This window comes from Molothrus ater, chromosome 7 (genome assembly GCF_012460135.2).
Source record: "Molothrus ater isolate BHLD 08-10-18 breed brown headed cowbird chromosome 7, BPBGC_Mater_1.1, whole genome shotgun sequence".
Lineage (NCBI taxonomy): Eukaryota > Metazoa > Chordata > Aves > Passeriformes > Icteridae > Molothrus > Molothrus ater.
In genome coordinates this window covers 37,951,057-37,973,735 of record NC_050484.2, presented here as the reverse complement: position 1 = coordinate 37,973,735, position 22,679 = coordinate 37,951,057, and the positions used below count along the sequence as shown (strand labels likewise).

At 47.5% G+C, this 22,679-nt stretch overlaps 2 protein-coding genes across 5 annotated transcripts in view; one reads left to right on the top strand and one right to left on the bottom strand.

Moving 5' to 3' along the window:
• PKP4 (plakophilin 4) overlaps positions 1-15,461 on the bottom strand; it is a 69,014-nt gene extending 53,553 nt beyond the window's left edge. Inside the window, exon 1 of the mRNA XM_054515395.1 lies at positions 15,378-15,461. The gene's annotated coding sequence lies outside the window, so the exon portion shown is untranslated. The remainder of the gene's footprint in view (positions 1-15,377) is intronic.
• A 232-nt stretch (positions 15,462-15,693) lies between these two features.
• Positions 15,694-22,679, top strand: part of CCDC148 (coiled-coil domain containing 148) — a 48,839-nt gene continuing 41,853 nt past the window's right edge. For 3 of the 4 annotated variants that reach the window (XM_054515474.1, XM_054515475.1, XM_036387043.1), the window contains exon 1: positions 15,699-15,772. The gene's annotated coding sequence lies outside the window, so the exon portion shown is untranslated. Of the gene's footprint in view, positions 15,773-22,679 lie in introns of all 4 variants that reach the window. The other variant, XM_036387044.1, reaches the window with a different exon arrangement.

The window sequence follows — 22,679 nt, the reverse complement described above, 5'->3', positions numbered from 1 at the left end:
GAGAATGTCAATACAACAACTCAGGAAATACACTCCTGGATGACACCAGCAGAAAAGAATGCACTTCCACCACTTGCGAGATTGCTCTTTATTGCTCTTTTATGTAACGCTTACGGGGTAATTGTAGTTAGAGGCATATCTTTCCATTTTTAGCATGTCTTACTTCAGCTCCATAAGAACATGTACAGTTTCAGAGAGCTGCTATTGACCTGTCCCTTCCGGGCGCCGCAAAGTGCGGCAGAGGCAGCAGGAGCGCGGGGCAGGAACCGGCCCCCTTGGCAGGATGCAGCGCTGAGCCCTGTGCGGAAGGGAGGCATCACCAACACCCCAACCACTGGATTGCAGCAGCTGAAAATACTTGGCACACAGACCATTCATGCCACCTAAAATGAACCACCTCAGTAAGGTGCTCTAAGGCAGCTGCTGGTTATCTTCTTGGTATCACAGACAGCAGGATTGATCACAGATAGAAAAAGAATGCGTATCCACCTAATAGCATTTTCTTGCCTATTTGTGAGAGACCACTTCAAACCCAAAACATTTAAAATTGAGCTTCTCAGCAGTAGCACAGGAATTCCACAGAGGTTCAAACCATTGGTTTTTATTCTTTAACTCAATATAATATAGGACATTCTCTATTACTTCAGTTCTCATACGACCTAAGAGGTAAAGCTGCAAATACCAGAGCAAATGTGAACATGCCCAGAAAGGAGGGGCAAAAGTAGGCTCAAAAATCTACCTTTAAAAGAAATGTGTAACTCTGCACTTCTTTTGTCACATTTTTTGACAAAAGCCCAATAAAAACTTGATGAAAAATGTCATATATATATATATATATATATATATATATATTTAGTCTGCACATAATTATTACTTCAAATAATGTTTTCAAAGAAGCTGCTTCTTTAAAATGGTAAATACATTTTGTAAGTTGTTTCTCTACGGTAATGCTGCTGGTTAATTCCAAATAAGACTCAGCACGCATCTTCTGATGAATAGTGTCAAAATCTTTTTTTATATGCTTTAAAAGTAGCCCTCAGCAAGGTTAGTAATGCAGACTTCAGATCAGCACATTCCCATCCAGCAGGGTAAACATGCACACACATTACCTTGTCCCATTTTTATCTGTTCTTAATACTGATGCTGCTGCTGCCTGTCATCATCCTCTTGGTGAGCCACAGAAAGGATATGCCCAGGAATAAGGAAGAAGTCCCTTGTCCCTTATGGTCACCTTAGAAGACAGTATTTACCTCCAACTGAACTGACAGAGTACCCTGCCCATGTGTCCTGGGGTGACATCCTGGAGAGCTGCTGTCCTTGGGCACTCAGGGACCCGAGCACAGCTCCCTTGAGGCAGGGCAGCCACCACCCAACACAGCACGAGGCTGAGCAGAACCATGCCAGGCTGATAATCCAGCCCAGAAGAACCCAGGCTTCCTCCCAGGAGTACTGTCCTGGCCACACACTGCTGCCGTGGTCCCGGTGCCAGGGACAGCAGGAGCACTGTGGCACTGCTGGCACACCTGTGCCTCTGAGGCCAGAGCAGTGCCAGGGAGCCAGCCCTCATCTTGGTGAAGCCAGTCTGATTCTCTTTCAAAGCCAAGATCACTACCATCACTACCCCTGTCCTGCACAGGAATGAGAAATGAAAGCATTTAAAGAGAGGAAAAGGTGGCAGAGCTGGCACAGGACAAAGCTCTGACACAAGGCTGGTTACTTGTTCCATACCTTAGGCCAACAAACACCATGCAGGGGTGGGACAAGTCTTTAGAATCCATTATCCTCAAGTAAGTCTTCATTAAAGTAAAACTGTTTACTGGAGTGGCAATATGAACTGCAGGTTTCACACTGAATTCCAAAGAACTGATGACCCAACCTCACTGACAACCTCTTAGCAAAAGATTGAAGAACTGGTACAAAGTACAGCATGCTCAAAGCTACCAACTTTCAACAGAAAAAAGGGGCTTCCTTAGTAAGCTATCAATTCACTGTCTTCACAATAGACTTCTGTCGTATTTGTAATTTATTAGTTACAGCCTTAATCCATCAGAGAATTGTAAGACCCACTGACCAAAGCAAAATTCAAAGGATAGGAACAGTCATGTCACCAAGAGAAGTCAAAGAAGGTAATTACCTCTCTGAAGGCTGTTCAGTTTTGTAACTGGAGTTCCTTCACATGACAAAAGATAGAGGTTACAGCATAGCCATTAACGCTGTTCAGTCAATCTCTAACAGCAGACAAGAGACAGCTGCTAGTAGTGGCCACTCACACTTTGGGGTGCAAGCTCTGTTAGAAAGAAATACCACCAGAATCTTGGTCCTGTGAGACCCAGCTGCTCTAGACATCAATGGAGGCACGAATAATCAGCACAGTCCTGGGCACAGCTACTCATTTAATGGATATGGTGACAAAAAAATGCAGTTAAATAAAAAAGATTACTCAACAAACTCAAGACTAAAAGACAGAACAGAAAAAAATCAGTTGCCAAAATTGCTATGGAGTGATTAAATTCCTAAATGGAAAGGCAATTCAAGTAACAGAACTGTAACTTAAGTGGTGGATTTAAGAAGAACCAGTCTTACAAAATAGGAAACAATGTGGTGATATGAACCAGCTGAACCTAGAAGAGCTGATCTCCTGCTCCCAAATAAATTCATAGCTATCCAAAGCAGTGGAAGGGATGACACACAGAGGCATATAACTAAGCTAATAGAGGAGTCCTTATCTGGGAAGCATACCTACTTTTAAAAAGAGATACAAATGCAAAAGAAGGTTGATGTTCCCTTCCTAGCCTAAGGGGAGAGGAGAAATCTACCTGCCTGCTGCTGTTTTCCAAGTCAAATAATAATGGAGTTATGAGAAAGCTGGAGACAAGCAAGCTAAAGCAGCGCAGCAACTAAGGATGACAGAAACATCTGTCTGCAGAGAAAACATAGCCAGGTAACAGCCCAGCAGGTGCCTCAGACAAAGGTAAACACAGTCTCTGTTGTCAAATGACCATCTTTATGTATGCAGCCTGCTTAAGGGAAGGAAGACAAAGAAGTAGAATTAACTTCTCCATCCAGAGAGAAGTTTCTCCACTAGGAATTGCCTTTTGATTGATCGCTCTTAACACTGGCAAAACAACGGGTTTTCATATCTTCCAAATTTGGGGGGGGTGTGGTAGGCAAGAAGGGCATGGGGCATTAATCTCGCCAATGCTCTTTACCCAAATCACAGACAGTGAACAAAGAAAGTTTCTGTGACAGACAGCAAGGTCATCATCAAGAGGTGAATGGAGAGAAGAACATAGCTGCTCCTGAGAGATGGCCACAGTAACAGCACATGCTGTTGCAGAGGGCATCAAAAACACACTTCCAGCAGAGAATCTGAAGTGTTGCTCCCCTTAGAACGAAATGGAAGTTAACTCAGCACCTGGCACAGGCCTTGATTCTCACATTTGCAGTCGGTTCTGCTCGTCTGCCTGAATTCAAAGGCTGTCATGATGATAAAGAAACCAAATCCTCCTTTTTCATCACCAGAAACCTTTCAAAATAGAAACTGAGCAGATACTGTTTTCTATGAATACTTGGTGTAAAAATAAGGATAAGGAAACATTTGAGAGAAGACCAAACATGTCTTAAATGACCATAAACCAATTTATCACTGTAGCTACAAATTAGGAAATTTCCTAGTGAAATGAACATTTTGGAAAAGTAAAAAAGTACAGTGAATATACCATTGGAGAATAGAATTACTGGTGGCTATTTTCTCCACTGTTGTAATTGCACTGTTAGGAGCCATAGAGAGGATTCCTATCATACTGGTTCATCTGACTTGTTTTTTCTTATTTGTACAAATAAAATCATATCTAACTTAAAGGGAGTCAAACTCCTTCAATCAGAGTTAAACCAGCAGAAAGTAGCTGGCTCCTCTGGGATGTGTTTACAGGCAGTACTGTTTTGATTCACATTCTGCTGGCATCTCTGAAGCTGGAAAATGTTAAGGTCAAATCAAGGTGATTTGCTTGCTTTCCTCCTGTGGCAGGGCCATTTCAGTTAGGACTCTAATAAAACACACACCTGTATCTTCACACAGGAGCTCAACTAACAACCAAAGCTATTACTGCATTTATCATCCACCCATAGCAATGCCAGGAACATCTGCATACCCACAAAATCACACGTTCAAGTTCCGCCTCATTTAAAGTACAAGCTGGCATGTGAAAACCATTAGTTCAAGTCACTTTGTCTCCCTCCTCCAGTACTGTGTCAAGACTTCACATCATGGTTTAAGTTCACCCGGGACAAAGGGGGATCTGATCCTGTCAGTCCAGTGTAGGAGCAAGTCAAGGCCACAGCTGCTGTAACCCGCCCAAATGAGCAAAATAAACAATAACTTGGGGGACATGCTGATTGTCCTCTACCCAAGTCACTCTGCACACACAAGTCACAATTCTCTTTGAATCTGCTTTGTAAACCCACAGAGATCCTACACTGCAGGAAGTCTGACAGACATGTTCTTTCATCTAGAAGAAGAAATGATCAGTGTTGGCCAGGTGAGAGGCAGAGTCACTGCATCTCCTAACACACCCTTCCGGACAAAAAAGGCAAAACAGAAATAAAGCCAGGGATTAGCACCACCTCAGTCAGCTTCACAGGCCCACTGCCAGTATCCTGGACAAGATTAATCATATCAAACTCCAGCTTTTGTTTCAAGGAAAACTGAGTGAAAAACCGATGCACACTTAAATGGAAAGGTTGCCATTAGTGTTCATAGATCTATGAAGTTGTAGGTCTCACAAATTTAACACACCAAAGTGATTCACATTCATATTGAAAAAGTAGATTGGCAGGAAGTCTGAACTTTGAAGCATACAAGGCTGTCCATCAGTGAGGGCCTTTGAAAGGCAAACAAAGTCCCCATCACTACAGAGCAGAGAGCTGCTCACTCCAGGCACTATGTGAATGATCAGCCAATGCATTAACAAGCACTGTATTCCAAAAAACAGCATAACCTCAGTGACAAGCATTGTCTTCCCACCGAACTGTGTCATTTCAGAAAGTGAAAAGGTCCAAATATCACAAGCCATGGTAAACTGAGCTATCCACAAACCCTTTAGAACAGCTCCAGTGCAGCAGAGCAGAGATCCCTCTGGCTAATCCCCACTGACAGGGACCTGAGCAGTGGGTGTTCTGTACCCTGGGGCTCTCTCCCAGCCTCCACTAGGAAATGAGCTGGCTGCACAAACATCGCATCTTCCAGTCTGGAATCACTAGATTCAGCTAAATTATGGGGACGTAATTGTAAAGGAGATAAATTCCAACTTACAATATCTTTTTTAAAGTTGTGTAAAATGGATAAATACTTTGAAGGAAAACCAAGCATTAGCAGTTTCCTAGAAGTTTTTTTCCCATGGTCTGTAAGGAATCTTTTAAAAGCTCCAGGTTCAAGTGATTCTTGCAACAAAAGAAATTGCAGAACAGTGGTTATTCATCTGATGTCTAGAACCAAACAAAACTTGGTTCTGAAATACAGGTAAAGCAAGCTTAACCGTTTTGAATTTCAACAGACTAAACTCTTCTATAAGGATTTTCACCTCATACCTTGGAATAAGAATTAATAGAATACATTGACAAGTGTAAATCCAAAAGACAGCGGTACAATGGGAGGGTTGATAAAATAAAGGTTGTAAAAATTTAGGACGTTAAGAAGCCTGTCTAGACATCCCAAGTACATCCCTGCTCTCCTCCTGCCCCAGGCTGTTATAAGTTGCCAGAGCAGAGGCTCTGGGGCTAGTTGTTAATTAGTTCCTGGGCATTAGCAGCATGACATAGCAGAGCTTTCACAGGTAGTATTTATGTTTGTACTAGGGAAAAGGACACACCACCCTTGAATTTTGGACTTACAAGGCATTTTTGCTTCCAAGATAAAAATCCAAGGTAAAAAAAATTCCAAGATAAAAATCTCTATTCTGGCTATAATTCTGTGCAAGATGCAAACCATTTCAGTCAGCTAGAGGATAGTTTTAAGTCCAGAGATCCAAGCTAAGGCAGCCTCTGCGAGATCCTGTGCAAGGAGGGAAACAGCCGAACACAATCCATGCAGCAGCACAGCTTGGCTCGCCTTCCTCCAACATGTTCAAGTTTGCCCACTAAAGACTTGGAAGTGAGACAGACCCGTCAAATATTTGGAAAGCAAACCCTCACAGGCAGGTGGCTATTTGCCATGCAGACAACAGTAACAAGTTCTTCCAAAGGCCTGCCTGTGTCAGGGAACCTGGGGGAAGGAAGAACCAATTATCAGCTCCAAGAGAAGCAAGAGCAACTCTAGAAGTCATCTGCTCAGAGTTAGCAGTTCTTCATTGTGTGAGGACATCCCATACGAGCACAAGGCAGCTGCTGGCCTGTGGAATGAGGCCTTCCTGAGTGCTGCACAGCTGAAGGAAAGGCTGTCTGAACCTTTCACACCAGGGCATTCTTCTAAGGCATGATCAATCAGCCTCCATGCACAAGGACAAAGGTCATGTTTATGCTTCAAAGCACAGAAAGTGTCTGTGCAGCAGTCCTTTGTTTTCACCATGCTCAATCACAACACCAAGTTGCAGAGCAATCAGTTTAGAAAGACAGGATTCAGTGAACTCTGTGAAAACAGCTCCAGCACTCAGCGAAGAGCTGAGGATTCCGGCCAGCCTGCTGCAGGGGTTTGTTGTTTGGATTGGTGCAGACTGGGTTCCATGCAGTCATTGGTGCTCCGAGCTGCAACCTCCACAGCTGCTCTACCTGAGGGAGGTGCACACAGCCCGACCAACACAGCCTGCACCACACGGTCCCTTTTGAACTGGGAACACCTGACCAGGAGGAAATATCACCCTACAGTGTGCACTGCTGCACATAAAGCATATTCTTCAACTCTCAAAAAAACCAAAAAAGCAAAAAAAACCCAAAAAAAAACAAAAAAATCCTGGAATAGTGCCATAGTAAAACATTTTTGTTCTGTTGCAATATGATTCCTGTGACACATTGAGATACAGAGAAAAAAAAGGAAACTTCTGGAAAAATTGCAATAACTTGAATTATCTTTGCTATCTGAAAAAATAACTTCCTTTCATATTTCAAAATTCAGTCTAAAATATATTAATATTATAGGTTAAATCAATATACTAGTAATACAAACCAATTCAATGTTACTATATTAATTAATACAATGAACTGTATCACTAAAATAGCATTTGCTGCATTCTAACAAGGCAAGACTTCCTAAATATAATGCACTTCACACCTCCTAAAAGCAGGAAGTTGTGATTCAGGATATCTTCTTTTGTATCTATATTTACAACAGTAAATAAGTTATTTAAAATCTACCCATTATGAACAGCAATAAATGCATTAAGTTTAATACAGAATGTTATCCTCCTCCACTGTGTGACTACATTTCCAGACTGGATCAATGCAGCAGCAGCTCCCGATGGACAGTGGGTGGTTCCTTTCAGAGCACTCAAGTTAGCCAAAATAAAACTCAGTAGCTCATCAGACAAATCCAGTTCCTGGATTCAGTGTGCTTTGCTAATTCAACACTTTTAACCACATATCTTCAGGATTTTTTTTTTTTGTTTTTTGGGATTTGGGTCTTTTGTTGTTGCAGTTTTTTGATTTTGTCTCAGTGTCAGTACATGACCTGGTGAATTTTCTTCCTGCTTAAAAATAACCTGGGTTCCACAACTAAATTAAAAAACTGAGTGTTGAAAGACTGACTACGTCAGCCTGCACAAAAAGCATCCCACAACAGGCAGTGCTCTCTACCAGAACTTCAGAACTTCCTTAAGAAGTGTCAAGTTCTTGAACCACAGGAAGTTTTTCTGCCAGTATCTATTCTGTGAAAAACACTAAACTAGGAATTTTTTTTAAGTATCTTCTGGAAAAGAATGTATTTAATGACAGTGACGTTTCCTAAATCTCAGTGTATGCTGTTGCTATGATTTATGCTAAGGAACAATAGCAAAACTAAAAAACCTCAGAATTTTCTTTCTTTATGTGATAGTCCCAATAACACAGAGCAAATGGGCACATCTCACAAGTCTACAAGCCAGTCTGAGATTTCTGGGTTCAATGTTTTTTCATTTCCCATCCAAAATATAAACATGCTCCCAGAAACAAGTGATGTGTTGTACCAGTCATCTCACTGCCAATATTTTAAATTTAAAGAATTATCATTTGTCTGAAACCATTTCAGAGAGAGGTGAGTTTCTGTGGTTTTAGTTTTCACCAATCAGATTTACCTGTATGATAACAAATGTGTCAATACTTAATTCCCAGACTACACAACAGGAAGTTCTGCCAAGGCAAGACAGTGAAGAACACAGGTTTGGAACTGAAGAGGTTTCCTTTCAGAGCACCTAGGACGCATTGCCTGCTGCTGCCTTCCTGGGGAAGAGGATAGAAATCCACCACAAAATGGACATCTCCCATTCACATCTGATTTCTAGCACAGATGGCATTAAGTTACATCATATAGAGCAAACTAAGGGATAGATTAGGTGCTTTCTATTTGGACACGTGTAATGCAAATGCTTTTGAGTCCATTTATAAAAACTTGTTAAAAGCATAGCCCAGATGATAGTCTTTGGCTAGACACACCACAGACAGAAGACAAAGAGCTTTTGATAAGAAGATAAAGACAGGAAAAGTTTTTGGTACCCACAGAAATGAACAGAAATCTAGAATTTGTTTAATGCTTCTTCCTTGTTCCTTACAGCTGGACCTCATAGGACAAAAGGTGATATTTGGCATCACACCACAGCTCCTTCTTTTCCTCGCTTGCTCCCAGACCTGTGCTACTCCTTTCCCTACCTGCACTAGGAAAGCTGCTGGAGGTGGCCCCAGTCAGTCTGAGGGCATTTCTTGGACCAATCTAGCACAGCTACCCCTACCACCAGCCAGCACAGGTGCCCCAAGGCAAGCAAATCCCATCAGGGCTCGCCCATGCAATGCTCTGAGATGCATCTCACTCATCAGGGAATGGCAGTCTGGTGCCCTAAACTCCTCTGCACTAACTCAGCGAACCCTGAAGGCCAGCTCATCCCACAGCCTGCACAGGGGCTGTGAACCACCTGCCTCACACATCCCATAGATCCCATAGCCACAGGGGGATTTCATGCACTGCCCACAACCACCAACCCATCCACAAACAGTAAATACATTAAAAATCCCCCCACTGAGCTGTGATGCAGAATGCAAGTTTCAACTTGTGCACCTTCAAAGAATTTACAATAGATTCCTTTCTGCTCTTTAATAATGAATTCATCACAACATCAATCAAAACATCAGATCAACTATAATGTTAATTGAAGGTTCACAAAAACACACTACATTTCAGTTGGAACACTACATGGGGGGTTAATTTTACTTATTTCTTGAATAATGGTTTAATGACTCTCAAATTAAGTAACAACTCCTGGTTTCATTTTCTCCACTAAAATTAAGATATATTTTAATTATCTTTAAAAGCAATTAAACAGGAAGTTGACTGGTCTTCAATTCCTTGTAAGGAAATTTCTTACCTAGCTAGGTAAAATCTCTAAAATGCTGCGCAAAGTTAAAAAAAAGGGGGGGAGATCTACAAGAGATGGTCATGGAGACATTTTGGAGAAAAATAGCAATTTCTTTTTCTTAATATAGTAAAATTACTTAAAGTAGGAAAACACATGTATAACAAAAGCATGCCAAAAACTCTGTTAAAACAGCACCTTGTTTAAAGACACCATACTCAAAGAACAGATTTTTCCCAGCTTTCCAAAGTCATCTTTGTTTTCCCGTAAGAGCGGGATGCAACGAAGAGGACCAGAAAGTTGAAGACAGCCCCAGACACTCTCCACGGATCCCGGCAGCCACAGGCTCTGCCAGGCAGGGAGGAAAGGCAGGAGAGGCAGCAGGGAACTGGCTGGGCCGGTTCCCAGCAGACACCACTGGCTCTTCAGGAAGGAGGGCTGACTCACACAGCCCATCCTGAAAGGAGGGCAAGCCTGTGCTGGAGTCACCTCCCTGGGCCTGGACACACACACGGCCATTCCACAGCCTCCCGGCCCTGGACACACACACGGCCATTCCACAGCCTCCCTGGGCCTGGACACACACACATGGCCGACCCATGTCCTCCCTGGGCCTGGACACACACACGGCCATTCCACAGCCTCCCTGGGCCTGGACACACACACATGGCCGCCCCATGTCCTCCCTGGGCCTGGACACACACACGGCCATTCCACAGCCTCCCTAGGCCTGGACACACACACAGCCATTCCACGGCCTCCCTGGGCCTGGACACACACACGGCCATTCCATGTCCTCCCTGGGCCTGGACACACACACATGGCCGCCCCATGTCCTCCCTGGGCCTGGACACACACACACGGCCGCCCCATGTCCTCCCTGGGCCTGGACACACACACAGCCATTCCACGGCCTCCCGGCCCTGGACACACGGCCATTCCACGGCCTCCCTGGGCCTGGACACATGGCCGCTCTACAGCCTCCCTGGGCCTGGACACACACACACGGCCGCCCCATGTCCTCCCTGGGCCTGGACACACACACGGCCATTCCATGGCCTCCCTGAGCCTGGACACACACACGGCCATTCCATGTCCTCCCTGGGCCTGGACACACACACATGGCCGCCCCATGTCCTCCCTGGGCCTGGACACACACATGGCCGCCCCATGTCCTCCCTGGGCCTGGACACACACACATGGCCGCCCCATGTCCTCCCTGGGCCTGGACACACACACGGCCATTCCACAGCCTCCCTGGGCCTGGACACACACACATGGCCGCCCCATGTCCTCCCTGGGCCTGGACACACACACGGCCATTCCACGGCCTCCCTGGGCCTGGACACACACACGGCCATTCCACGGCCTCCCTGGGCCTGGACACACACACGGCCATTCCACGGCCTCCCTGGGCCTGGACACACACACGGCCATTCCATGGCCTCCCTGAGCCTGGACACATAGCTGCCCCACAGCCTCCCTGGGCCTGGACACACGGCCATTCCACGGCCTCCCTGGGCCTGGACACATGGCCGCTCTACAGCCTCCCTGGGCCTGGACACACACACACGGCCGCCCCATGTCCTCCCTGGGCCTGGACACATGGCTGTCCCTGGACACATAGCTGCCCCACAGCCTCCCTGGGACTGGACACACGGCCATTCCACGGCCTCCTGGCCCTGGACACATGGCCATTCCACAGCCTCCCTGGGCCTGGACACATGGCCGCTCTACAGCCTCCCTGGCCCAGGACACACGGCCATTCCACAGCCTCCCTGGCCCAGGACACATGGCCTCCCTGCCCCATGACACATGGCTGCTCCCTGGGCCCGGACACACGGCTGCCCCACGGCCTCCCTGGCCCTGGACACATGGCCGCTCTGGCCCTGGACTCACAGCCAGTCCACAGCCTCCCTGGGCCTGGACACACAGCTGCCCCATGTCCTCCCTGGCCCTGGACACACACACAACTGCCCCATGGCTGAGTACCATGGCCTCCAGCCTCCCATGGCCCAGCTGAGCCACCATGACACACCACTCCCAGACCCTTCTCCTTCAGCCTTCCCTTTCAATGACAGAGTCAGATATTCCACTACCAAAAAAGAAAATAATTAATCTTCTATGAAAGTGATGGACTCCTTCCTTCCTCCTGAAATCCAGGCCTCTCTCATCTGCCTCAAAATAAAGGAGAGAGGCACTAAGGGCAGCAAGGGGGAGAGGAGCAAAGGTCTGAACGCTGCTGCCAGCTGCAGAGATTTCACTGACAAGATGCTGGGATTTTCTTCCATGCAAGCAAAAGCTTTGGGAAGGTCACTAGAGGCAGTTTTTGGCTGTCTCTATCCACCTCCTCCCCTCCCTCCGCAAACCTCCCCCGAGCAGAATAAATGAGTATTCTGTTTGGATAAAAGAACATGAGAAGTTATCCAATGAACTAGGACATCTCGCAGGCCTTAGGAAAAGCAGCTGAGAATCAGCAAAGCTCCCAAACATGCCCAGAGATCACTCGGTGCCATCATCCCCTCCAGCTCCATTCCCAAGTTCTGCTGCCAGGGCCAGCACAGCCTGCTCCTTGGGAAGGGCCATTTCCACAGGCCCTGGCTCTGGGCTTGGCTGCGGTTGTGTGTTTACTCCCCATCTTCACTAGCATTTGAACTGCCTTGCTGTCAGCAATATTGCAATCAAGGCGGAGGCAGGTAGCAAGTGATAGCTACTGGCCATGCCCAACAGCCCGGTTTCACATCTGGTTTCTGGTCACTCGCACACAAAGCTATGCCAGGCCTTTCTCCTTTCGCACCTCATTACTAAAGTTGGAACCAGTTTAACTTTGGACTGGCAGCACATGCCATATTCATAAGGATTTAATATCTTACTTTTGCCTGAGGAAAAAAAAAAAAAGCACCAAACCTAACCAAAAATGCTGAAAATTCCAGAATTCTGACCCACACCAACACAGGCTCCCGGGGAGATGTCCACATGCTTGTTGTGCAAGGTAGCAGAATGCGTTGTTGCTGCAGCAGCTCCGGGCAGCCCTGGCACACGGAGCTGCTGCTCCTGCAGGGCAGGGAACTCCTGGAGCGGGGTCCCAGCCCATGGCAGCCTGCCAGGAACACGCTCTGCTCCGGGCACTGCTCTGCTGCACCGCGCCACGAGCGCCGCGGCTCACCCGCAGCACCTCCACGGAACCCGCCCAGACCCACTGACACACTGAACGTGACAGAAAAGCAACTGAGAGCGATACAGACCGTGGCCAACAACAGGCTCACAACTATGCTTTTCCAGACAAGTATCACAAGCTCTGCTTGCTTTTTAGGGGACTTTTCTGTTGCACATTACACTAAGTACTAAATCTGGTACTAAAGCAAACTAGTCTACTGTTAAGCTCACTGAACTCCCTAAACTAGCCACTGCTTTTATGCACCAAACAAATAACCAAATGTTACAGGACTTGATTATTTCCAGCATCAAAATGAAGAAGAAGAAAAAAAATCCTCATAACAAAATGTAGACCTTACTCACACAGTCCCATAGTTCAGAACTGCTTCAGCTCTTCATCTGTACTAAATGTATTGAAATAATCTACATAAAGTGAAGCAGAAGTACATGAAATTCTTATTTATGTTTTCTGTTCATTTAAAATGCAGCTTTTCTCCAGAGAGTCTTCTCTCAGTGCATGCAGATTTCTACACTAAACAGCAAACACACATTACTAATTAGGATTACTATTATTTGTACATAGCATATGCTCTCACTAAATATGAAAAATAACTCAAAATGCACTACAGACACTGTTTTGCTATTGCAAGAAGCTTCTATAAAAAGGTACTGCATCCTATAACTTGTTTACATTGTGTGACTGAATTCAACTGTTCATTGTTAAAAGGATCCTGCATTACTATATAAAAATGCAAACTCCAAAAGGTGTTATCTTGTTGACATTCTAAGAAATGAACAAATTCTCCCCTCTCATAGAAGATGACTCTCATGAAACTTTCTCCAACTGTGTTTCAAAGCAGAACTCCTGGTATCAGTACTGCTATTTGTTCTGAACATCTAACAAGATGAAAGGGAAAAAGACACAGTTTTTACTGGAAAGGGCCTATCAGCTTTTCTACCTTAATTAAAAATATTAATAGCATCTTATTTCAGCAGCAGCAGAGCAGTTCACAGAAGGAGAAAGTTACTGCAACCTACCTTTCACAGTCATGTTACATTTACTTGCATATAACATTGTAATGCTTAACAGAAACATTACAGTATATAAATGCCAACAAAAAGCTTTTGCTCCCAACACGCACTCCCGCCACTTTAAATATGATGATGAACAGGACTGAATTACTGTCTCCTCATAAACTAAACAAGCACATTTAGTAGGTTCCCATATCTTTATCACAATGAACAAACTATTTGATGTTGACCTCAAAAATATAGTTATTAGTTAAGGGGGAAACATTATCATCCTTGTAATCTACTAATCTCCAAACTCCAATTTATCAAAAATTGACAATGCTGAAAAAACTGAAAAGCCAGCTCATGCAACACTAGTGCTCTCAGTCCAACCACACCTTTTCCTTCAAACAGTCGAATCTGGAAGCAATGACTAATGTAAAATTAACAGGGAGCAGGAGGCTATTTAGAAAAAAAAAAAAAGTACAAAGGTCTATGGGGCAAACAGAGGCACTTCAGAAACACTCAGTTCTCTGCCCGTGAACTGGTGATGTCTCCTGAGCGTCAGCCGGGAGGAGAAATGGACCAGAGGGGGCTTGAGTCATCAGCTCTGGCTTTTCTGTGCTGAAACAGCCTGGGCTCAGCATCAGCATTTATTTTATTGCGGCGAGACTTCATTTCCCAGCTCTCCCAGCCCAAGCCACGGCAGTCGCACTCGGTAACCGGCACCTGCAGAGCACTTTCTGTTCTCGCACACACTGCAGCGTGCCCGAGGCACGGCCAGCCGGGCACGGCCACCTGTCCCCGCGGGCCACCGCTGTCCCCGCCGCGCCCACACCCCGCACGTGCTGCCCCGCTGCCAGCGCCGCGTGTGCGATCGGAGCCGGGGGAGAAAACACCGCCACAAGTTACTACAACCCCACGAGCCGTGCTCCCGGTGCGCGGGCCGAGGATGCTCCGCGGCTCCCGGTACTCGGCGACGGGAGCGCGGCTCGTTCCGCGGTCACACGAAGAGTGAAAAATCCATATTTAAACCCCGCGCAGGGAACACCGCGACGGCAGCGGGGCCCGGCACGCCCGGCACCGGGGCGGCAGCCGAAGCCTGGCACTCCGAGGAACACCGGGGCGGACGCTGGGCCCCGCGGCCGCCGGTCCGGGCACACGGGGCGCGCAGGGCCCGGCGCTGCCGGCTCCCCCTGCCCGCTCCGCCGACCCCGCCATCCCCCGCCGTGTCCCCGCCCGGCCCCGCGCCCGGGGCTGCGCGGCGCTGCGGGCACGGCGAGGCCCGGTGGCCCTGCCCGCAGCGGCTCCGCCGGGCTCGCAGCTCCCAGCGCGGCACCGCGCACACTCTGCGCACACGGCGCGGCCGCGGACACCGGCGGGCCCGGGCTCCGCACTCCCGCCCGGTGCCGCGCGGCGCCCGGGGCAGGGGCCGGGCGGCGGCACCTCCGCCCGCAGGGCCCCTCCGGGCGGCTCCACCGGGCTCCGGGCGGCCCCGCGGGCACGGAGAGTGCGCGGCGCTCCGCCCGCGGGGCCGCCCGAGACGACGGCTCTACGGCCCCGATACCCCGGCGGGGTACGCCGCCTCGCCTCCCTTGCCGCCCGCCTCACCGCACCCCGCCGCCCCCTCGCCCCTCCCGCGCGGCAGCCCCAGCCCGCGGCTCCCCCGTGCCCCGCACTCACCGCGCGGAGCGGCCCCGCGGCCCCGCCGGGCGCGCCCGCCCTACCCCGGGGTCTCCATGGTGGCGGCCCCGCCGCCCGCTCCGCCAGCCCCGCCCCGCCCGCGCGCCGCGTCACGCGCCGCCCGGCCCGGCGCCCACCACCATTGGCCAGGCGCGGCCTGGGGCGGCGCCCCATTGGCTGCTGCTCCGCGTTAAACCCGCCAATGGCGGCGCGACTTGAGGTTACCGTGGTTACCGATGCCGTGCGGGGGAGACGGCGCGGATGGGACGGGACGGACCGGACGGGACCGGACCCAACCCGACCCGACCCGACCCCACCCCTGCCTGGGGCGGCTCCGCCGGGACAGCCCGTGGGGACGGGGGGCTGCTCCTGCGCCACCCGCCGGACCCGTCGCGGTGAGTGTCCGAGCGCAGCGGGGGCGAGCGGTGTGTGAGCGCATGGATGGAGCAACCGGTTGCACAATGGCCGGTGCGGGGTGCCCGCGGTCGCCGGGCGTGCCCGCCCTGCGGTGCCGGCCGCCTCCTGTCCCGCCGAAGGAGCCGCCGCGGGAGCGGGGCGGGGAGCAGCCCCGAGCTCGGGGGCTTCGCCGAGCCGCAGAGCCGGGCCCGTCTGCCCGTCACCGTGTGCCACGGGCTGCGGGACGGCCCTGCTTGGGCAGGGAGCTGGGAGCGGCTGGCTGCCCGCGGTCCTGCCCGACCTGCCGCTCCTGTGACCTGCGGTGTCCCGGTACCGCCAGAACGCACAGCCCGCGGCGCTGCTCAGACCCGACGGGCTAAGTCCAGGTGTTTGGGAAAGATGGAAAAACGTTTTCCCATAGGGTTTTAACATCCTACCATTTTAAGCTTCCAATAGCAGCTGATCTCTCTTGATGGCGTGTGAGGAATCATAGACGTAGAAAAGAAAAGCCAATATCCCTAAAATCGCCGTAAAACAGTTCAATAAGAGGCTTTGGGCGTTTTAAATGCTTGATCAACTTTTTGCATCCCATGCCTGTCCTGGACTCACCCTCTCCGTGTGTCTCGGGGATCTGGCTGAGACCATTCCTCTCCTTCCCGAACAGACTGTCCCGCTCTAGCCCAGGTGTGACTGGTTTTCCATTTACTTAGTCTCTCCTCCCGCCCCGCAGGTACGATAGCGATCGACACTCTCCACTTCATTGAATGACGCTGTAAATGGCTCAGAGGAGCCAAAGCCAAATGGCCACTTGAATCAGCAGCTCTCGCTGATTCAAGAGGTTGTTTCTCACTCTCTTCCCCTATTGCATAGATGCGGATGGTGTAGAAAGCCTGCTGTAAAGGAACGTGGAAAAAGTGTCCACATTGTAACTCGTGTCTGTTTTCCATCCAGCTCCGTTTTTCGGTTTACTGTTTGATGGGGTGAACCGTAGTTTTATTTTAGGCATAAGGGCACGTGAACTCGTGATGTGGCTTAATTGGTGCTGATGCTGCAGGTAGAATTATGTGCTTCGTTAGCCTCTGCTTGAGAGGGAGCTGCAGGTAACGAGGAGGAGGCAGGTGGACGTGGAGAGTGAACTCTAAACTCTTATAGTCCCTTCTCTGAATTTCCCACTTGGAATGTACTCTGCTACATGGAAACCACGTAGGCTATTGGCAAGATATTTAATCGCTGAGGTTTTTGTTGCTATTTGTATAATTATTTGTATTTTGAATAATGCAGTAGGAGCTCCTACATTATGATGATATCCACATGGAAAATGCTTGGCAGCTGTAAACAGGAGTCTTGAGTCCTCACTGCTCTGAAAAATCTCGTCATTTATACCATGTGAATTACATATAAAATATCACCAAACCAAAATGGTGGTCTCTGTCTAGGAAATGGGAAACAGAAACTGAGGGGAATAACAGTAGAAACTTAGGAAAATAAAGAGTAGTAGATGTGAAATAAAATAAGGGGTGAAAGGGTCAAATAAGAGTGGAGAGCTGGAGTGAAGGAAAGATAAAGCATGAACTAACTAGATCTAGAATAAATGGAAGAGAAAGTGCAGGATGTATGAGAACTGTGACCTTCCTTAGTTACAAGGTTGCTTCTACCAAAGGTGTACTGGATTAATTAAATTAGCTTCAAATCAGTCTCAGCTGGTTTTCACCTGTAATTTGGGTGTTATTATGCTGGCTTGGCTTTCACAGGTAACGGCTTTTGGGAAAGGATTAAGCTCACTTGTCCCTCAGTAAAAGGGACAATTCCTGGATGTCGCTGTGGGGGCTGTGGGAGGCACAGCCTGCCACAGGATGTGGCACAGTGCCATCCCCAGGATCCCCAGGCCTTCCCGGTTCTGGCTGGTCCCAGGTGATCAGGAACAGGCTGCTCCAGGTGCCCTGCATCCCTGCAGAGCCACACACTGCAGAGTCTGACTGTGCTTTGGAGTTCCTGTTGGGGTGAGATGGGAAAGGGTAAGAAATGCTGTTGGGAAGGAGAAAGGGATCTTGAGTCTGTTTGTTTTGGCATAAAAGAAGTAGAAAGAATTGAAAGTAACATTTTGAGGTTCTGTCAGATTTGGAAATCTGTTGAATGACTGTCAGTGAGGAAAGCTGTTTCATTCTGTCTGGTATTAGTCATACCCTCATAGCTGGTGTATTTGTTTTGGCACCCTGAGCAGCCAATACATTATCTAATTGCCTGCTGTGTGTCCCAGGGCAGCAGCCCTGTCCAACAGGGATGACATCGGCTATGGAAAGGCACCCCTTGTTAACTTTACAATGCAAAGGCCTGCACGGAGGCTGATTCTCTGAATTCTTATCCCATTTGCTGAAAGTGGCCTTTGTCAAATATATGCTTAAATTCTTACATAATTTTTAAAATTGGCAGCAAACAAGTCCATTTTCCTTTTATTCACCTTCTTCTGGATGCGACTTGCAAGTGAGATGGTCTGTGTCATTCTCATTAGGAAAGCCATAATTCCGCTATGTTTGCAATTCCTAACAGCCCAGTCTCATGTTTTCCTTTGGGACTGTATTGGTTTCTCTTGAGCCTTAAATCTGGCCCCTTAAACTGACTGTGCTCGCCTTCCAGTGCTTTAGATGGCAAGGCTGTTAACAGGTATTTGCTAGTTGTTTTGCTGCTGTTGTGCTTCTTCAGCATTTCCAGTCATTAATATGTTTTTCTGCTTTGTTTAATCTATCCTGAAATTAATCCTTAATCGAGTCTTGCTTTGTATACGTTCCACAGATGATTACAGCCCTTGCAGAATATTAATATGCCTATCTTTTAATTTTAGTGATAAATATCTGTCACAAAAACAGTGTTGCTTTCTTTCTTGGTGGGTTTCTTGCTTTTGTTTTTATCTTTTTTTTTTCTGTCTTTTGTTTTATTCTTGTGAATTAGGTTGGTTTGGTTTTGGGTGGTTATTTGGGGGAGGCTGGGCAGTGTGGTTTGGTTTCTGCTGGAAGCTTTTTAATGCTACCCACTTTAACTGTAATCTCTTCCAGATACTGAAATTATGAAGGTTTGGGAAAAAAGGTACCTGGAGAAGAGAGTGATGACATGGCAGGCTAACACAAGCCATGAACAGCTGTTTAGTGTTCACAGGGGGAGTTATTTAGATTTGTGGGGTATTTTCCTCTCATTAAAAGCTACAATTTGATTTCAAAAGTTACTGCAAGCTATTGTGTTGATGTCACAGCAACTCAGTCAATCACAATACAATTGATTTTGGGTAATTTTGAAACTGTAATTTCATTTGGTATAGAAAGCACTAAATGTTCTCCTGCTTTTTATTGTTTCACTGGGGAGGTAAGGCACCTAACAGGTATATTTCTGAGGAAAGTGGTGGGCTGACATTTTGCTTTTTCAGTGAGGGCTTTATAGAAACATTCTGTTTCAGACAGTGCCATTCAAAATTACTGCTCTGCTGTGGATAGATATTACACTTTCCCAGCGGTAAAACAAAATATTGAGGAGAAACTATTGGATACTGACAGGTTGTTTGCGCTTTCCTTCTTTCTTGCATGGCTTTGAAGCATCAAGTAGGAGTATTTGATTGTAGATGGTGCACAGTGCTCAGCATGACCACCAGCCCTCCTTGCAGGGCCCTGTGCTCTGGCTGAAGCCCAGCTGCCATGGGAAGGACAATAATGCCCTGTAATGACACTTCTCTGCAGCTTTCCCAGTGCCAGCAACAGGATCCTGCAGCCATGCAGGGAGTGCATTATGGAACTGGTCCGGCTTCCCCAGGAGGATAGAATGTAAGAAAATAAAGATAGTGCAGAAGGTAGTCTCAGCCCTGAGGAGTTGCAGCTGTACTAATCACCAAAGATCAGGAACAAGCCTGCCCTTAATAGACCACAGCTGTGTCCAATAAGGATGAGTGCTACAAAGGGTGGATTAGCTGGTGGTGAGGAGACCTGGAGTTTGTTGGCTGTGCTGTGAGGAGCTGCCTGTGAGAAATCACCAAGAAGGTATGGAACTTTTGCAATATGATGCCAACACACGTGCCCTTATTTTCTCAGTTGGATCAGTTTTCCAAAGAGCACCGTTGCTGCCCGTGATGCCTGCGCCAAGGAATGTGCAAGCAGCCATGCCCAGCGGGAGTGGGGGCTCCTCTTTTGCCCTGGGTCCCTGTTCCAGCAGAACGGAGGAGGTTCCAGGAGCAGCAGCTTGCTGGCCTGAGTGTAGCTCAGTCACCTGTCCTTGGCAAGCCCCGTGCATCCTGTCCCAGCGTATTGTTCCAGCTGGAAGCGTGGTCCCAGGAGCGCAGAGAGGGTACTGTGTGTGGGGCAGCAGGGGAGGGATGTCCTGAACTGAGCTGTGCTGCTGGAGCCAGCTAATGGTGACATCAGGTTTCATCAGGTGTGCACCTGTAAGTCAGGGTTCCTCTAGGATACTGCAGCACTGGAAATAAGCAGGCAGCTTGGCAACAGCCAAGAGAATGAGTTGGAGAAAAGATGGCAGGAAACGCCGAGTGAGGTGTCCAGTAAAGACAAGGTCATCAGCAGCTGGTCTGTTCTGTGGGTTTTCGGGTCCTAAGCTTGTAATTGTCATGTTAAAAAACCCCAAAACAAACCAAAAAACAACCAAAGCCCACAGGAACTCTCCCCAAAGCCCACTAACAAAGAAATAAAAAATCTCTCAGCCCCCCAGCTCTGGGCAATGCAGGTACTTCTATCTGCTCAAGGACAGGGGAAGATCTGCTAAAATCCTTTGCCATTTCCACCAACTACAGTTGCTGAACAAAAAATGACCGATCTTCTTACTAGTTTGTCTATGAGGCTGGAAAAAATGTTGAGAAATTAACCAAATTGTAATGTTTCTTACCAGACCAGGGATACAGAATGTCAGGCTGAAATCCAGAGATACTTCTGAATAAGGAGGCAACAAAGAGAATGTATATGCAGAAAGATTGTTTAATTCATGTTTATGGACTGTACATTTCTGATGGCTGTGACTGAGAGGCCCCAGACAAGAATGAGTTGCTTTTTGTAGTAAGATATCAGACAACATTATGCAATAATTTAAAGCGAAGTTGTGCCAAATGCTTCCCTGCACATAACTCTGGGAATTTGGCCTAGCAGAGCTGGCAAAAGCTGTACAAAATGATACTGATGCTCCTGACAAAATAAGCTGCAGTGGCTCCTAAATCACATGAATTATCTGTCCCTCTGGCTTGTCTCTCACAGGCTGCAGACAAACGTTGTGCTCTGACTCCCAGTACCCTGCTCAGACAAAAATCATCTGTGCTGGCTAAAGGACAGTGCCACGGAGTCGTTGGTGCCAGTGCTGCCTCGCAGGGCCCTCGGGGCCCTCTCTGCCCCTGGGGTTTGCCCTGCTGTGTGTCCCACCTGCAGCTCAGGCAGGGGAGATGCAGGATTGCTCTGGAGTGTCGGTGTGCAAAGGGCTGCAGCTCCAGACAGCCGCTGCTCCTCTGGCTTAAACAGGGAAAAGTGTCTTGGCTTAAGGAGAAACTGGGCTTATCCAGACAGAGTCTCGTGTTCTTGAAGCACTGCTAAAGTGTGCTGCCAGCAACATAAACTCAGCCAGCTGACTTCTGCCTGCAGTTCATTAGGAAATGCGTGCAGAAATTGGTCTGTCAGCAGGGCTGTGAGGAAGAGGCCTCCAGCAGTGGGGCAGGGAACCCTTCCATACAGATTGGGGTTTAAGTAAAAAACATCAGTAACAAAGCTAGCATGAAAATGGGGTAGGAGGAAATACTTTCATTAAAAATACTACACAGAAGGCAAAGGTAAAGGCAGAGGCAAGCGCAGAAGGTGAGGACAACTTAAAATTACCTTTTTAATTCCTTAAATAAGGAACCTGACTCCTGTTTCCCTTCTTGCTTTGACAAAATCTGAGACCTATATTTTCTAGATATAGAAAATAAAGGTATCATGACTCTCAAACTGTGTATTTCCAATTCTGCATTTTGCAGCAATGGAAACAAAATCACGTTGGCTGGTTTATCTGAAGAGCAATGGGGCTGTCATTTAACAGCTGGAATCCAGTTATTAAATATGTTGCACAGATTTTTTTAAGTCCAGTCTTCAGTATGTTTTTGTTCTTCTTTTTTTCCTTTTAAAGTGACTCAGTGGCTTCAACCTGCTCTGAGCTTCTTAAACTGTCTTCCATTGAACTTCTGCTACTACTAGGTATTGACTATTTCAGTATCTGATGGTTTAGTACGTGTGATGCTTCTTGCAGAACACACTGATCTGCTGCAGCTCCTTTTGAGGTCTAGCTCCTTAATTAACCCTGCCTGTAAAATTGCATCCTCATTCCACTGGCCCAGTGGTGTTACATGTGAAATCTGTTTCTGCAGTTCCTGTGGTGCAGTGCAAACCCTGCCTCTTGATAAGAAGTGCAAAGCCCAGGTACTTTGTTGTATTGCAGGAAATGTTGATTCTCTGCAGTTTTGTGTAACAGCATCTTTGCTTCTGTTGTGCTAAGTGAATTCTATAGATTTAAGTGTTTTTTCTAATGCATGCAGGGCAGCAGAGGGGTGAGTTGCTTGCTGCACCATTCCAAACAAGCCTTTGCACACAGACTAGCCAATAGCAGGTATGCTTTAGGGGCCAGGCAGTCACAGGTCAATTTAACTAAACGTTTATCATGTCTTAAGTAACGGAGAAAATTTTAGGGTCCTGTAATGGATAACTCAGCCTCATGTCTTCCAATCATTCTTTCATATATTCATGCATATTGTTTCATTTCCTAGCTTTTGTTGTACATGGAGGTAATAAATAGAAATCAAAATAGAACATTAATAAAAGCAACATGTGACAGAATTCTGCAAATCTCTTGTGTTACAGAAGTCTGTAAATGATGCCCCAGAATTTTTGCCTTTAGCTCAGC